A 19,026-nucleotide genomic window follows, 5' to 3' on the forward strand; every position below is an offset into this window, starting at 1 on the left:
TCCGACTGAAGCTAATTGTTAGAAAACCATCTCAATGCTCGGCTTTGTTCTCTCCATTGAGGGGGTGGGATTGTCTGAGGGTTCATCCTATTTAATTGATTTTTTTCTTATGTATCTTAGGATAATGTTTTAATTTGGTGAGCATGAAAGGGGAGGTGGGGTTAACAGCCTACCAAAATATAATTGAGACACTAATAAATATTTTAGATGGGGTTGCTTAAGGAACTAGTAACATAAAATATACGGCCTATATTTAGCCCCTGTATGATAAAAAAAAAGTAACTGCAAAGGCTTCCCCCACTGACCAGAAATGGCATAAATGTGCCTCCCCGCGAAGGGAAGACACAATTTAGGGATCATTCTCTGCTGCCTCAAGATACCTCTTAGGTGCTGGGAGTTTGCCCGAGTCAAGCATGAAGGATCAAGTTGCTTCATATTCTTCATATCAAGATCTTTGCTTCATATTTAGTCCACGTTCATCCTTTTTTAAAGACAATCTGTGAGTAAAGGATGTGTGGTAGTGATCAAATGGGGACTGCTGAGCTCGGCTGACATGCCCTCAGTCAGCCCCTTCTCTGACTCGGCTCACAGCAGCAGGGAAGCTAAGACTGGCCGCGTTCAGTAGCTGGTATGCTTCGCAGTGGAGCTCCTCTCACTGCTTAGCAATGGTAAGTGCACACACACAAGCAATATATAAATAAGAAATATCTGAAATCATACATTTACGTGCCGTGAGGAATTTTAACATGCTCAAGTTGCCTAATATTCTTTTCTAAAATTTTCCTGTGTGAGAACACTACAAGAGACCCGGTTCAAAAACAAAGCTGTGCAAAGCGCTGGAAACTTTAACTACCTGGGCTGGAAAGTGCAGGCGTGCAGCCCTGCAGCCCTGCCCCTGTCCTACTGCCTTCTGGAGACAATTCAGTCCAAGGAGAAACTTTTTTTCTTTGACCTAGACATTTTCCTTAAATATACCAGAACAAGGTCTCACTATCCCAAACAGCAAAAGTGCAAAATCCTGTCTTTAAACAATACGCCTTTTTGTGAGAACAAATGGGGTTAACTCTTTCTAGGTTAAATCAATGCTGGTAGTAGTTAACTGTAGCACGCTATCTATTCTGAGGATGCATTTATTTAAACTCGTGAGGATGGGCTAACCTCTCTACCAAAAAGGACGAGAAAGAAAAGCTGTGTGCCTTAAAACTGCCTGGAGCAGGGCCAGGCAAGCCCCAGCGTGTCACCATGCTCACGTGAGAGAGCTCATGGGGAAACAGCTGTTTGCCACTGTCCCCTGGCAGGCGATGGGAAAGGGAAAGGGAAGAGCAGCAACGAAGTCATGCTCAGTCATGACGTCATCTAGCTGCAGGGGGAGGATGTCAGACAACAGCTGTCACCAGCTAGGAGATGGCCCAGGGGCTGACAGATGGGGCGTCAGAGCAGGACCAGCGGTGAGGCTGCGTTAGTGACCGCTGGGTGACGGATGGCGCAGCACAGGTGGGACGAGGGCTGTGGCAAGCCGTGCCGCCCAGCGCAACCACCATCAGCCACGCTCGCCCGGGCCGCCCTGACTTGCAAAGCAGGTGAAGACCACAGTTGCCCTACGAGAGGCTTTGGGGATGCTGCCTGTGCAGGTCCTCGAGCTGGGAGCCTGTGCGGACGGTGCTGACCGTAGCCACCGGCCTGGGTCATGGCCAGGAAAGAGCGGCCACCACCGATTCCAGCAGTGCCTCCAGCTGGGGCCGGCCTCATCCCAAAACACGCACACAGGCAAGTGCTCCCTCGTGAGGCACTTTTATAGATGCATCCAGACGGACAGGGGTACATCAACCCCCTGCACACCCGAAACAGGCTTCCTCTTCTCCCTGCGCACGGACACTCGCTTTAGCACCCACAGCACCTTAGTATTCGTGATTTGCGGATGGTTTGCACAACAGAGAAATCACTCCCTTAACCACCATTTCTTACTCGTAGGTAGGTGAGGTAAGTCAGGAGGTACCTTTGGCCATCCTTTTCGCAGATTGCCCAAGCATGCCTTCAACTTGAGAAGTACCAATTCCAGCAAAGCCGAGCAGCTGCTCCAGCACTGTGCTGGCCACGCTGCTCCCAGCCTTTCGTGAAGGGTGCACCCAAAACCTAACACGCTCGGAGGGTCTAAAAGAGCACTGCATGCGGACCACTGTACGGCTCAAGTCGTAGTACCTTAAGGTTTGGACGCATCACGTGTGGATCGTCAAGAAAATTTTCTCTATTATTCATAGGCACCAAGGAACATCACCCTGTTATGAACAACGGTTTTCCAAATCAGTGTGGCTTATGTAGTCGAATTTGAACTGTTCGTGTAAACAAAGAGGGGAGGAAGAAAGATATTTGGAGAAATCAAAGCAATGAGTCAACCACAAGACCACAGCAACTGAGTATTTCCCTTGATAGTTGATGAGTTCAATGCAATTTAGATTATATTCAGTAAGTAAAACTTTGGCTTGTGGTATTAATGGACTAATAACAGCTTCCTGTGGGATATATATTACTTCCACTCTTGTTAAAAGTTCCTTTGATAACTTATTCATCACTTTGCCTTTTAAGAGTTACAACATGTTTCTTAATACATTTAGTATGCAAGTCCTTCTGGAAAAAGGTTTTTGACCTTAGGCAATTTGAACTCTCATGATTTATTGTGCCAAAACTAGAGAGAGTAATTTCAAATGCACTGTTCAAAAAGACCTAGGAAAAGACGAAATAAGAAATAAAAAGTCGCCACTGACAGAGACTATAATCTCAGAATAATTTGGCCTTCACTGAGAATATTCTAATTTAACTAAAAATAGAGAGTATAAAAATAGAGAGTGTAGATAAAGAATGCAAATAATAGAAAGATATTAAGGTAATAAAAATAAGATGTATGCAAACAAAACAACACTGCAATACTCAGCATTACTGAGCATTTTACAATTGGATATATAAAGATTTGCTTTATATTTAGTAATTCTGATGTACAATTCTTTTCTGAAAACATATGGCTTGAAAAAATTGCTGTCCGTTCTTGCAACATTACTCAGAGAAAATGAGGGTCAGTGGAACAGAAGTCAAGATTGATTATGAAAATAAGCAGCAAGCTTAGATTTACACACACTTAACACATATTGTGCCTTAATATATCAATCTATAAAATGTTTATAATCTTATCTATTATACGCCACTTGAAAATGTCTCCAAATGCATAGACATAAATAAAACAAAAGCGCTTTAAAAAACAGGGAGACAGAGAGGGAGAGACATCAAAACAACCCGAATCCCCAAAGCACAGGGGTTCACGGATAAGAGTCACTGTTTTGCACTACACAAAATGAAGAAATGAGTAAAATCAGATACTTGATGGATAGGCAGGTAAAATGTAATTTAAAGAAAATCCACTCTTGGGCTTCCCCTTTGAGGGATACTCGTACAGAATGACTTGAAGAGAGACATTTGCTTCACAGCAACTAGCTAGGCACAGCACCTTACCCAGGTGAAACGCGAGATAACCTGTCCAGCAGGGAGAGAGACGTAGGCTCTTCTCATATGGGAGAAAATGTTTACTTATAACAGCAAAGCTGTTCCAACAGAAACACAGTGAGTCATGACGTAGGTTACCCAGTGGTAATTGTATTACACATTTCAAAAATAAGCCCCCCAAAAACGTCAAATCTCTTGAACAAGCAGGAAAAAACCCTTATCTCAAAATAAGGGGATAGGACCTATCCACTGTACCACCATCATTTCTTTCTGCACGCCAACAGCATACTTTAAGTGTTATTCAGACTGCAAGCAACTAGTCATGGAGGGGGCAATACGTAACTGTTTACTTAGGTTTGATGAAAAAGCTCTGAGCAGCTTGTTGAAAGCACTGGCAACGCCTCCATCCTTAACATCTATCTTTCCCAGTGCTCCCACTAAAACGGGCCAACAACATCCCATATGAATAAAACTTCTGGAAAGACAAATAGACAGAGCAAGCCTCTGAGGTATCCCAGAATGAAACAAAACAGAAGAGCTTAAAATCAACATCAAACTGTTTCTATCAGCAATCATTGTCCAGATTTTGGGACAGACAGTCCTTGAATCTGCAGTCCCCCAGCTGACCTCACCCCTGGGTAGGTGGGAGAAATACCACCTACTGTCTCTAGTGCGGAGTGCCTCCACAATTGCATTAAAATAAGACTGTCAAAGTAATGAAATTCATTCTTCTCCCCTGAAAATGGGAACGTATAATTCTCTCTAACGTCCCTAACTCTAACATTCCTTTCCCGAAAAGGCTCAACAACAGGCTAGCAACAAAACCCAGCAAGATACACCAGCTCAGAGTTTTTCAGATAGAGACTTTACATCATTTGCTACTATCACCACCTTCAGAGGGAATTTCAGCTTCTGGTGCTAATATACTCAAGACAAAAAGATTCTTGGTGATATCACTGTTTTCCATAATTAACTGAAGCGTTAAAGTACAAGACACTTGAATGTTGCAAACAGTGCTATAAGATTGTTGGGGCTTTTAAACTCTGAAACTCTCCTTGCGTATGTCATCCTGCAGGGACATTTTCTATTTCTTACTCAAAGAGGAAATACAGCATCTGGCACAGGTTAACTTGTAATAGGATTGCAAAAGTTATCTGATTAAATGTCCTATACATTTTGATATCTATGATAGATTTCCACTGCTCTAAAAATTACATTTCAGAACTTAGTTGTTCAAAGAACAGAAAGAAAGAATGGGGGGAAAAGGTCCCTGTCCCAAGTACTTTATACTTTATAGAAACCTGTGCTTTCAACATCTCTGAAATTCTTGGTTCCACTGAAGAGTATTTCTATGCATTATTGTCTGTATTTGATTCTGAAGGCAATAGACATTTTTTTGGATCTGTATTTCACAAATCTTTATCCCTGCTGTAGTGCATAATCCATGCATTTTAATAGCTGAGCAAATCAAGAACCTATTTTTCTCTACTGATGTACTAACAGCATCAACAGCTTAGATACCTTACTGAACACAACCACGTAATAGGGCATTTCTAGCTTTTTAACTTATTCTGACAAATATATCCAAAGATAGTCCAACAAAAACAATAGTTAATTACCAATCCTCATTTAATCTAGGAGTTTGAGGCTGCGTGAAATTACAATTTTGCGTATGATTTTTGGGAACACGGTTATAAAACTGAAGTGTGCTTGTTGCAGGGTGTTTCATGTGCTGCTTATGGGAAGGATTAAGTTAAATTTTCCATTACAGAAAATAACAAATATTGTTTGTGTGTGTGATACAAACTTCTAAATTCCAGTACTTTATGTCTACATGACCGAAAGGACTTTTCAGCACTGTTCAGTGCAATATCCTACTATAGCATATCATTTTATATAACCCCACTCATATATGTATTAGTTTATGGGCTCTGGAAATTCAGATTTTCACACAGCATGTATTCATACCATGTGGGAATATACACAATTTTAAATATTGTTATACATGTATAAATGTATATTGATCAGGGCATCAACACTGTTGTGGGCTTTGTTGGGGGTTTGGTTTTTTGTTTTTGTTTTTTTCTGACGTAATTTCTTCTCCTTGTTTTTATTCTTCTGGTTTGATTGCTGGACAGTGATCTACGCCCAGCTCTTGTTTTGTTAGAATAGCCCCAAAAGGATCTTAGATAGATATTGCGAGGCAGATATTGCACAGATATCTGCGCATGGAGGCTGAACTTTCTCTCCTCTCCCTGCTGACAGAATTCATATAGTGGGAAAAGATACAGTCCCTTAACCCTAGACCAAGCAGTACACACCTACTCGGAAGAAGAACTCCACACCACAATCCCAGCAAGACTGTTCCTGTCACAAGGAACTGTGCTGTTGCTTGAGCAAATCCTCAAGGGCAGATCTGTGACCCAGTACAGACCTTTTTTCCTCTTTTCCTTTCTGGAGTCCAGCAGGGGCTCTCCAGACACTCATTTGCATCCATCTCAAAACTTTTCTGCTTCACCTGTTCCAACACCTTTCAAACATGCTGAACTAGATCAGTGTATAGCATTCTAGATGAGATTTGGCTTTACCTCAGCTGAAGGAAGTTCAGCTGATACCCCTGTGTTTTTCACAGCTGCATCTTACAGCTGGCCCCTAGCCAATCTCTAATTAATTAATGCTCCAAGGACCTTCTGCTCCTCTGGCTGAAGAGTTCCTGGCTTATTGCTGAAATTCTTGTTTTTACTTAAGTGCATAGGTTTGCACTTAGTACATTATAGCTCATTTGTTGCATTCCAGGCCTAACGAATCATGTTATCAACACGTTTCATTTGCACATTACTGTTTTCTTTCAAAATCTGTGAAAACGCCCTGCTTACTCATTTGGTTAGACCGAGCTATATATAGTTGCAACACCAAGACCATCTCCTATCAACCCTGTTTTTTTTTTAAATATCACACTTTACTCCCTAGGGAGAGGCCATCACCCCAGTTCAGCTGCTGGAAGGAAAGTTATGCCCAGTCCTCTGGGAAACTGATGTTCCCACACTCCAACAACCTTCAGCAGCATGCGGCAGGGAGGAGAGGGAGTACTGGATGGAGTATTCATTTGGTTTCAATAAATACTCCATGCAATAAGAAAATGAATTAATTCTTCACCAAGGACCTCGTGTGGACCCAATCTAAATCATCAAAAAATGTTTATATCACATCCAAAGCACACCAGAACTAAAAAGCACCTACGAGGCAAAAAAGTGGTTGCTTCAGTGTGGAAATGGGCTTTCCTATGTATTGCTAGCATGGGGTTTTGCTTAGGACTCTATTGAGACTGACCAGAAATAGATACCGGCATTCTGAAACAGGGAATACAAGGTCCTGTACCAAGCCCCATTTGTCAGAACAATATTTGTGTAGCTTTTCTAACCAACATTAGGATTGTGACAAATTGCTCAAAGGTATGTTAGAGACCAGTCTGGACCGCGTGACCTAATATCGCTCATTTCTGTCTTCCTCGGTTCATCAAGCCTGAGGAAAACCTCGGCATCTCTGTAGATAAAGTCCATGATTTCTCTCTGTTGTTTTATTTCATGACTCCGGTGCATCGGATATCAGTTGCAACATTTAACATGAAAGTAAAAAAAAGAAAGCAAAAAAAAAAAAATCAGTCAGAGAAAGAGAGAAGGTTCACATCAATGGCTCGTTGTTCAGGCAAGGTTAAAAGCCCTTGAAAATATGACTCTTCAACTGCCCTATACTGCTCTTTCATAAACAGCACCCAACAAGTGTTATGTTTTTTACTCTTCATAACACTGTGTGGATAATGTCATCACTTAAGTGTGATTGAAAAAGTGCAGCTTAAAAAAAAAAATGTTAGTGGGCTGACAGCGGGTGACTTGATCATCCAGGTTTTTAACCCTTACAGTCATCTCCTCCCTATGCTATACTTTCATGGAGTGCTTGTTAACAACATTTAGGGGGAAATAATTTTTCTTTTGGATAGTTTATTTTCTGACACTGAAGTCATTTTCTGCTGTTATGTTCACAATACAGTCAAGACCTAGGTCACCTGAAAAAGATCACCAGGGTATACATTGTCACAGAGAAAAAAAGATTATTTTCCTCATGACACGGTTATAGTTTGACATTTATGAGTCTCTTTCTGCTCTTGTTTCTTTTGTCCTATTTTCCAGTGACGCTAACAATTTGCCTCTTGTCAAGTCTTTTTCCTCTGCAGGTAGAGGAAAGGAATTGCTTTACTTTCTCTCTCTGAAGTAAAGCAACTTCAAAAAAGTACTAATTTAGTTGTTCTCCTGCCATCTAGAACACCAGCAGTTCAAACGGGATGAGAGAAAAGGTGAATCACTGGTTAATACATTAGCATAAGAGTTTAGTGCAAATCCCTGATATGCACAGAAAGTCTGTTAGGGAACTGCAAAGGCCTTGTTCCCTGTACATGAAGCAGAGCCAACAGAAGAAGAAAACGAATTCTGCTGCATGGGAAAACAAAAGATGTTTAAATTTCTTTCCCTTGTTCTAAATCCAATGCAAGCTAAATTATTTGAAGCTTTTTATATAAAGTGCAATAGCCAAAACAGTCAATAGCCAGATTTGCTTCATTTATGCATTTGAACCCAGCTCTCCTACATTCAGACTGAATCATCAACCTACATGCTCTGTACCCTTCTCCAAATTCCAGCCTTCATCTTTCCTAACATTAGATATGTTCCTGGGTAAACCTTTGTTTTGATCCATCATATCTATTCTGATTTTCAAAGCTTAGCAGAATATTATAATTCTACCTTATGGAGAAAATATCACCTCCCTTGCATCAAAGAAAGTTGTAGGAATTTTATATTAAAGACTATGAGCTGTACACATACTATAGTAGTGAGAATCTGGGGACATATAAAGCCAGTCTTGCTTACTGTGTCCATATTTTCAGCAGCTTTTATTTGCAGAAGCTTTTAAAGTTCGTTAGGCCAAATGTTATTAAATGGCTTCAGTAGTTATGCGTGAACAAATATGCACTGTCCCTGACGGATGAGGAATTGCTGATGGCATCATGCTAAAATGGGAACAGTCTCCCATGTCTTCGTAGGCTGAAGCAGTCAACATTCCTCCTGCCTCAGAAGCATCCAACTCTGCTGATAAAGGGAAACGATAGCATTTTGAGTAGTTTACTAATTCATCGTGTAGACACCTGCATTCTTCTGAACATCAGGTTTGGAACTGTCCCACCCTAACTTTAAGTGGCAAAAAGAAAGGAATACAGCAAGTCACCTTTTTACATGTCCTCTCAATGTCTCAATTCTGTGCAATACTCCACAGGCGTGAGCCATGATCCTATGTTCTTTACCATGTTAAATACTTACAGATACTTGTGGGGTCATAGCAGGGAGACTATTCTGTGGAAAACACTATTTGTCTCCCTGTTGATTGTGATCTTCATTCATCAGTGCAAGGTCATTGCTCATACTCACCTTATTCTGCAAATTCAAAATGCATATATAGCTTTTTCACTAGGAGATTAGCACCTTTTTTCTGCAAATTCAAAATGCATATATAGCTTTTTCACTAGGAGATTAGCACCTTTTTTCTCCTAAAAAAAAAAAAGCAGATATTTTTCAGCTGACATTGCAGTTTTGGGGGTTTTTTTAATCATTTTTATACATTACAAATACTGGACTCCTTATTATGTTGCAAGAGGACAAACGAAGACCTAATTTACACACGTATGGAGAAGCGTGCACAGGTTAGTGCCCAGGAAGACTTTGGCAGCACATCCTTCAAGGGAAACATCCTCCAGCTGCTGCTCTCCTCTGTGCACTCTATGAACGACAGGTACTACGCTTTCCTTACGCAGCTGCTGTACTGTTAGCGCTGTACTGAATTTGGGGGTACCACATCACAGGTTGTAAGGAATGAGCAGAAAGAAGGAGGGGCATCTACAGCGCATAACCAGGTTCAGCTTTACCCATTCCCACAGTCACTGCTATACCCACTGTATAATACACTTTTGATCTGAAATCCTCTCTACAGGAATGGGAATTTGAAATCCTAACTTCATTTTATTCTGATGACTGCCTGACTGTCTTGGAAATTGGTTTTAACATAAGAAGCTTTAACTATTCTAGTTAACACACTTAGGTTATTTTCTGACAAAAAGCTACTCACGAGCTGTAGAGGTATATTTATCTCCTCTTTGACTGATCTCCCATCTTTGTCTCTTGGAACAACTAGAACAGCTACTAGCAGTTCCTCAGGTCAATTTAAATCTGTTTGACTTTGCCTGTCTGCTTTTCTGCTCCTGTTCTCCATACCATTCCAGGTAACACTATGGTAGCTGCTACTTACTGGACTTTAAATTTCCTTCTAATACCTCTGCAATATTTGTTTCCTTTCCTTTAAAAAAATAAAGGAAAAAAGTTTCTGATCCATTATTTATCTCAATTAAGAACTTAATCAATATGTAGAAAGGTTTCAAAAACTACACTAATCACATAATAAGTGAAGACTGAAAAGCGTGGGCTGATCTGATGCCCACTGAAGCCATCACAAGCACACTCGCTGTCCTCAGCGGACATCAGATCAAGTCTTACATGATGGGCAATGTTTCAGCAGTACTGGAGCTTAAAATTTATTACCTTTCAAGGAAAGCAAATGGCTTCGCTTTTATGCCATAAAACTTTGGTGGCATTTCAAGGCCGGTCATAAAAGCTTAAGAAGGACTGAGAAACCAAACACATTTTCTAACAGAACATCTGTGTGCTGCAGCAAATGTGGAATGATTTTTAACACACCAAAGAACCTAAATGTTAGTCATTGCTGAATGCTACTGAATGAAGAACTGAAGTCCTTCATTCCTCCTTCTACCAAACAATATCATAGTTAAGATTCCTGTTTGCAGCATCTGTTCAATCACTGCCAGAATTCTAGCTTTATGTTTAACAAAATATAAAATAGAGTTGGATTTCTAGTTCAGTAATTGTAGCACTGATCTGAAACTTGAAAGCAAGCTGATGATGTATGTTTGCTAATCAAAACTCTTGTACCTACTTACTTGCACCTGTTTAGACATTCCATTTCTATTGTTGCAGTTGCCCTTTTGAAAATTCTTCTTATTACAGACAAATCTAAATGGAAACAAACTATTTTTTGCTCCGCTATTTTTTTTGTTCCAAAATGCCTTTTAGCCTTGCTCTTCCAGAGAAGCTCAAAACCTACAGTTAATTAATTATCTACTGAGATTTTTGTCTTGGTTGAGCGGAAAACCGCCACCATTCTGAAAATTAGATTGAACCAGTTTCTCCAGTAATAAGTTATAACTTAATGCCATCTGAACTACAAAAGATTAATTCTTAATCAAAGTTTTTACGCTTCCACTGTGCGATTGGTTTTACTAAACTCTACTACAGATAGTATTCACAAAAAAAAAATCCTAGTAATTTGTCCTTAATTTAATGTTAAAAAGAGTTCAGGCTTGCTTTTATTTTCCTGCTAACCAGCCATTTGGAAATTATTTAGAAGAATGTGTAACTCAGTTGTATAAAGGCAAAGACAAAAGTCATCTCAGAAGAGTGAAGATGAAAAATCAGAGTGTTGTTGTTTTCCTGAATGCAACAGGAATTAAAGCCTATTTCTAAGGAGTTATTATCATATGGTAAAAACTCCTTTCTTTTACTTTAATCCCTTGATATACTGCCCTAAAAAAATGCTACTCAACCACAGATGTTTTAAGCAACGTACATTTCAGCATACTTAATCATTTATCAAAGCAGAGCTTTACTGTCAGGCATGCTCAGTATTGAACCAAAGGTCCTCCGCTTTGCTGCCAGACCTGCAACTCTTTAGGCATGAAGCATAACTGCAACACCTGCTTTTCTTTTTACAACTATTATGCTCTTAATGGAAAACAAGAATGACATTCATTTACGTGTATCTGGTAAAGAAAAAAATAAAATCCAGCAAAATATCAAAAATACAATTATGGCAAGTACTTCCCAATGTTTTCAGAATTCTTGTAAGAGTAGAAAGAGACAAGAGAGTCTAGCGGTAGGGGTAAAATAGATGCGTGCTAGGTTTTTACTGCAGATTTTGGAACTATTTAAGCACTCTGCCTGCCCATCGTAACAACATTTCCAAGAACAGCTAAACTAAATAACAGACCTAGCATTCTAGTTGCATTTTGAAATAAAAACTGTTGAAAAAAAAATCTACAATGAAAATGATGCTTTCTTGATGGAGAGCTACTGAAAACCCAGGAATATTCCCATGGACTGGACTACAGGAAGAATACCTGGACGAACTGAAAAAAGATGGAATATTTTACTTCGAGAAGTCAGCGTTCCAAAATTGTTGCTTGGAAACTCTTTGAGTAAAATTTGGATGCTGTAATAAACATGAAGAGTAGCATTTACCATCAGTTGTTATATGGCAATGATTATATTTCCCACAGGCTACTTATTATTCTTTTACACAGATGCCGTCATTAACATTTGATCAGTAGGACAACTTAATCCTAAGTGAAGCGACTTCCTTGAGGTCGCGCATCGAACCAGTGCTGTGAACAAAACATGAGATCTGTGACTGCATGACTGCGTGTGATAGGACGGTGCAGATGAGATGCAACAGCCGGGAAGGCCAAACTCTGGCTCTTGAACTGCACGTGGCTTCTCAGTCAGTCAGCCACACTTGTGATGCAGGGGGTTTGTTGTCTGACTAACAACATGACTGGCGAGCTAGTCATAATCCCAGTCCCTGGCTGTGGGAAGGAGCGAATCAAGGGTTGAAGCCAGCCCCTGCACCCAGCAGCGATCGTCTTGGTCCTGCCCTTCCCACGATGGACTGGCACTACACCAGGAGAGCCATTTCTGTACACTGCAGAGGAACCATCACTTGTTGTCCCTTCATCTCTCCAGGGGCTCTTAGCCATGTGAGATCTTCAAAACTCACGATTCAGGAATCGTGCCCCCACAGTACTAACACTAGCATGTGATAGTGACATAAGTGACATGTATATGAGGAAAGCTAGCAAAATTCGGACGTTTGAACAGTCAGTCATCTTTTGTTCAGCTAGGTGCTGGTAGCTGTGAAGAACCAGACAGCAATGCGTGAAATTACTCCTTGAAGTATGAGTTTAGTTCTTGTGCTGCCATAGGATTTTTGTGATATCTTAGAAGAGGCTGGAATTCCACTCCAAATGCTGAAGTCCAATATTTGAATGCACCAATGTGTTTATTTCAAAGAAGTTACTATTAGAATTATAAAGCCTAATTAAATATGAAATGAAAGACCCACAAGATCTTCAAAAATTATTGATGCACTGCACTGAGGATACTAAACTGCTGACATATACTCTGTGATTCTCTTCCTTTGCCATTTATTTTGAAAATTATTAGCATAAAAAAAGATATTCAGCTTTTATTGATTCATCTGATCCTTATTCCTCACATGAAATGAAAATTCTTTAATTAAGACATCATAATCATTTGGACACAGGTTATTTGGGCTAGGAGTCAGCAACACCAAGCAGAGGATTGAAAGGTTTAAGCGTCATGAGCTTTCAGGGAAGTGATGGAAGGGGAGTAAAATCTCATAACTAAAGATATGTCTGCAAAAGAAGGAAACAACAAGCCTTATCCGTAAGGAAAAGGTACCTTAGTTTGGTGGGTGACAAATCTTAATAAAGCTCCAGGTGAGGTCCACTGTTTGCTAATGACCCTAAAGTCCCTCGTCACCTCAGCCCACACCCAAAAGCTCTCAAGAATCTAGCAGGAAGTTTCTTATTCAAAACTAATAATGCATTATGAAATTTATTTAAATGTATTTCTCACTCTGGCTGGAGTCCAAAATACAGACACAAAATTTCTTAGAGTCCACTTAAAAGAAATGAACATAAAACCTTTTATAAGCTCAGAAATAACATGATGGAGCCAGTAGTAACTAGTCAGCTGCCCCACCTCAATACTAATAAATTAACTGAGAAATAAGGAAATAAAACAAGATATCAAACACTTTCTTTCCCTTGAAATAACTTTAGTGCTGTAAGTAATCCCAGAGTAATGGGAAGGGAGACTTCAAAAACTCATTACTGTATTGTATTCATATGGAATTTAACAATATTTTTTAGCTCAGAATCAGCACATTCACATTTTCATGGACTTCCTTACATGAAGAACCACCTATGCTGGCTGAGATTTTTTTTTTGCCCAGAAACATCAACGTGAAAAACAAAACCATTGGTCAGTATGCGTTAGTTGACATTTTTTTCTAATATTGATGCAGTCCTGTAACTTTGAGAATTTCTCAGTCTCCTGATTAAATTAATTTTATGTTTTTATTTTACAAAAATGGAGTCAGAATTAATGCTAAATGTTGCTGCAAAGGTTAATTTACCAGGTCTATTAAACAGGTTGGTACTGCTAGGTAATAATTTTAAAATAATGATCTTATGAACACTGCAGGTGATGAGGTTATAAGAAACTGTTATATGCAAAGATATTGAAGTATTTTCTGTGTTAGAGTTTTGTTAACTGTCGGCTTGTGGCTGCAAAGCAATTCATATTGCGTGTTCAAATATTGCCTGATAAACAGGCAGCAAACCGAGTTGTTCCTCTGTAAATCCCACTGGCTTGGCCCCATCCCAAAGCTGCAGAACAGCACAAAGTCCAGCACCGATTGTACCCGTGGGCAGGCCACTTCCCTGGGAAGGGGTAAATCTGTCAGAAGCCATTTTAGAGAAGCCAACTGGCATGAATACAGTCCCTGCGAGATGGGTCCAGAGGTGCTATCTGTAGGCTCATAAGATGATGGCAGCCTTAAGAAAAAGTCAAATGTTATGTTTTCCCTTTGCTGTGTTATGATCTAGGGTCACACGTGTGGGAGGCGCAGACCATTGTTAAGATTATATGGCACTTTAGAAAAGCTGACTGGTCAGTGTGTTCGTCTTCAGTCAATGCTCCCAAATCAATGGATTTAGTGATTGGTACTGGGCCGCCTTAGAGATTAATCGCTGCTGGTGCAATAAGGTGCTTGGTCTTGAAATGCAATCTGAATGACATTTTGATTACAAGGATGAGCTTATAATCTTGAGGATGTACTCAGAAATATATACGAGAAGGAGCATAGTACAAGACACAGCAATGACTGAGTTGCAAAGCATGCTATTGTAAACGGAAAGCACAGCAGGGGTGGGAAGGATGGGGCAATATGCTACTATATAAAGCCAGCAGCGTTACTGGGTAGAGCCCCGTAAAGCCCCCAGACGCTGTCTGCCGAACCACCTTCTCCCTCACAGAGAAGGGGTTACTGCGCTGATGGACAAACAGATGGAGAACTCTTTCCTCTCTCCCCCAGATGTTCTTTACCGAGAGGAACTGGGTTGGGAGCTTCTCCTTCCCCTGCGGCCCTTGCTGGGGGGGACGAGGACGGTGCCTTCCCTCCCACCCCATGCACCCTGGGGCAAGCTAGCGAGATCAGACCACCAGGGTTTACATGCTTCCCACTCTGTTTCAGTTTCAGTATTGAATCTGAATATTCCTTCTTTGCCAAGAGGTGGTGAATAATACATGCAGTCCTCCCCAAATGAACTCCCCTCCGCCTCCACCTTCTAGCATCTTAGCTACGTTCCATTTCCTTCTAATACTCTTTTCTTAGTACTAGTAGTTTATGACACTGGTAAAATAGACTAACATACTTGATTCCTTATAATGCTCTAAACAAAAATATTCAGATCATCTGGAGGTATACGTGTTTTCAAAATAACTACTAATCAACTAAAGGTCAGTAAAATCAGATTGTATAGGTCATAAAGCCTCCAAAACCGGTCCTTTTTAGATTGTCCAGAGCGCATCCTGAATCACAGATGACCTCTTTTGGGTTATATTTGATACAGTTCATAATGTTTCATGCTTTTTTTTTTTATCTTGCAAGTTGAGTTACTCAGTATCCTAGACCTTCCCATCAAACATTGTACCTCCAAGGCTCCTCACATCAACATCAGATAATCTGTCAGCTTTCAAGAACTGGATTATTGATGTGAAGGGCAAGAGCCTTTCTCACAGCTTGGATTCTCCCTCAGTCAACAAGAGTATGAGGCAGACACATATGTGTCATTCTCAAAAGCATATTTTTTTTTTTAAAACTTACTCTTCTTTCACATTTTAACTGCAATTTCAATGATCTCCTAACTGGTTTTGATCCTTCTGTGCACTCTTTGAAATATTTTTATGAATAGCAACATATAATTTCTTCACATTTTCATTTTGTGGGCTTTTTATTGCTAATAGGCAATGGGATCAAATGCAACTTGCAAATTTCCAGACCTCAAGATAAAAGAAATTCTAAAAATAGATGCTCACCTCAACTCTTCCTCTAAAATTGCTGAATAAATTCACGTGCTGCACTTTGAAAGATATTTGGTCACCTATAAATTCACATTAGGTCTGTCAGCGAGGCGTACCTGAGAAAATTAGCATCTAAAAGTAACTGCGGTTTTCTTTATAATTTCACAAGACCATAAAATGAGCCGATAATGTGTAAGTAGTTTCATTTCTCACATGTTAATGCCCAACTTTATGCTTCTTCATGAGGATATAAAACACACATTAAAGCAAGAAACAAAGCACCAGTGTATATTGTCAGGAATCTGTCAGCCGTTCTGCAATTTTCTATGAGCTGCTTCTTCCAGTTTGGTTCCTCTGAGACCTTTTTTGTTTTCTCTGAAGGGTCTTTTTAATGCAATTTTTTGCAAGTAGAATAAGAAAGAGCCCTTATCTTTGTAATGCACCTATTTTAATCTCTTTGATGCGCAGTAATCCAATATGCATGTAACCTGAGGCTGCTTTCAACAAAGATCTGCAAATGATAAGAGCCATGTAATTCAGCATGACAGAATTTTAAAAAGGCGTTTGCAAGGCTAGTTACTAGAAGAGCAGAAACTATCCTTTCATCTTGGTATTGATAGGATGGATCAAGCTGGTTAGACGTAGATTGAGTAATTCTACATTAATGGATCAACAGCTTCACTGTAGCTGCCTTTAATTTTTCATAGTCTCGTTTGCGAGTGCTTAGAAAAGAAAGCAGTAATAGCTCGTGCCATAAAGTCAGTGACTATATTTCTATGCACAGGCATGCACATGCGTACATAATGTATGGCTACTAAAAATTCCCTCGGAGCAAGACACATCAAGAAGTCTGTTAATGGCGACAACAGTGTCGCTTTTATAGAAAAGTAACTATTTCAAAGAGTGTCCAGGGAATTAGATGTCAACAAGAAGAGCATTAAAACAGTATCGCTCTTCCCGTGTTGCTTCGTTCTTGGTTACACGCAGACTGCTTTGCCACTGCATGAACAAGAGGTTCAGCGTTACACCAGCCTCACGGAAAGAGCCAAACAGTCACCGTTCAAGCACTTGGAGGAGTGCTATTCTCTCACTAAAGAAGTGAAGAAACAGCTAAGTAAAAACTACCGAAGATTGAAATCTGTACAAAGAGGCAGACTGATGGGAATTGCAGGACATACCTCATCTGGGGTTTCAAAATCTGAAACTGGTTTCTAAAAGATGGGTCATCCCAATCACACTTGGGACTGTGGTATTTGCAATAACAAAATGGGGGATGCTTCAAGATAGGATTTCTGACGAGATCGGGAAGGAATCTTTTTTTCCCCTGCAACTGGCTACAGGGCTATTCGGTTGTTCACACCAAACACGAAGCATCAGTCACAAGTACGAGGCAAGGCATTTGCAGTGATAAACAGAGTGAGCTGGAAGGCAATTCTGAAATTTTGCAAGGAGGGAAATTCTGAAAGAGATCTCTTCAGGATATCTTGACCTTTTAATTCCTTCTACAGGAATAAGAGCTTGCACTGCTCACAATAGCCATAGTGGGACACTGCCTGTTCATTACCTACAGTTCACATACTTCAGTAGCATATAGCAAATAAGATCTGTTACACTGTTATAAGAACAATCAGTCTCAAGGTCAGCTCCCCCTGCGGATTTCCACTTGGACACTCAGATGTTTCTTCTTCTCTTGGCTGAGGAGGAGAAGGAATAAGAAAAAAATACAGCATAGCATTGACTGAACAAGTGATCTAGCTTCTGGAGAAACAGTAGCATCAAACCGAGTCAGGAGCAGGAGACAAACTGGATTCAAAAGAAACTGTTGGGGAACTATGTCCAAATCAGGAGACAGGGAACAACCAGACAGGGTACGACTGTCAGGCGTTGCAAGCTGCATTCATATGCGTGCAGGCTTGCAAAGCATCCTGTGGAGGCAAGGCAGGGACACTGGACAACCTGGCAGGGAGAACGGCCAGGTGCTTCTCCCACCCTTGTACTCCCTACTTGTTTCTCACCGAGAAGACTAAGAGTAGACGCTTATATCTTGACAGTCCTAATCCCCAACTGGCTTGCATTGTTCAGGCAGGATCAAACAAGAAATGTTATTTCTGGACTGTAATTCTTAAAGCTGCTACAGCTAGGGTAATGCAAGGTTTTTCTTTCTTGCCAGCACAGTAAAATAGCTCTTTATTTCACCTGGAGCAATGACTGTGAAATATGAAGGCTGACATTGCCAGCACTGACTGCCACCTGGGCACAGTGTATTTGTAGGGTACCACAACACTGATCAGCAAAGCCATCTCAAAGCTTTCTGCGCTGCAGATAAGGTGGAGTTTTGCAAGGGCAATGAAATAAAGTTACATGTTGAGACGAATTCTTAAATAAAGAAATGAGTTAAAGGAACTTGAGGAGGACAGCATTGTTTCAAGGACTCTGGGTGGCACGGAAGTGAGAAGAGGGCAGGAGATTTTTAGAGTACCTGCTGGTACAGGTATTTCTCTCCAGCTGGTGCTCCTTCCTCAGGACCTTCTCTTTTCCCATGCTTTGTTCAAGTGTGGACATCCTCCCTTAACTGTCCCCCATCCCTATGCATTCCCCACCACCCTTCTGCTGGGCTAAACCGATCTTTTTCTGATCCAGTATGACCATCCTCCTTTTGATCTCCAGGTGTAAGCTACAAACGGCAACCCACTTCCCTCTCCTTGCAAAGGAGCCCACGCTCATTCTTTGTGGCAGCGTGTTTGCTAGACTGAGGAGGGAGAAGGAAAGGACCAAGAGCAGGACTTGCTCTTCTAGGCGGGAGCATGAGATGGACCGGGCTGGGATTGCTGCTGAGGCTGGCTGAGGGAGAGGTCCCCCTCGTGCGCCATTGCCCGGCATGCTCTGCCAAGGCACAGGGCCCTGGTCTGGACAGACCCACCCGATGGTCGTCGCGCGAGGCCTGTGCAAAGCAGGCAGCCCAGCGCTCCCACAGGCTGCCAGCAAGATGCTTGCCCTGCTTACAGCCTGAGCCAGCCCCGCTGCTCAGCGGCAGTAACGTCTCAAGGCAGCCGGAGGCGTTCCTGATTTTGGGGCAGGGATGAAGGGAGGACATATCTGGACAAGCTGTGCTCGGGTGAGCTTTAGCCAAAGCAGCAGCTGTTAGAGAAGGAGCCTGATAACGTGGTGCTTTAAAGGCAAGGGCAGGCAGCTC

The sequence above is a fragment of the Aptenodytes patagonicus genome, chromosome 5, assembly GCF_965638725.1.
Source record: "Aptenodytes patagonicus chromosome 5, bAptPat1.pri.cur, whole genome shotgun sequence".
Taxonomy (NCBI): Eukaryota; Metazoa; Chordata; class Aves; order Sphenisciformes; family Spheniscidae; genus Aptenodytes; species Aptenodytes patagonicus.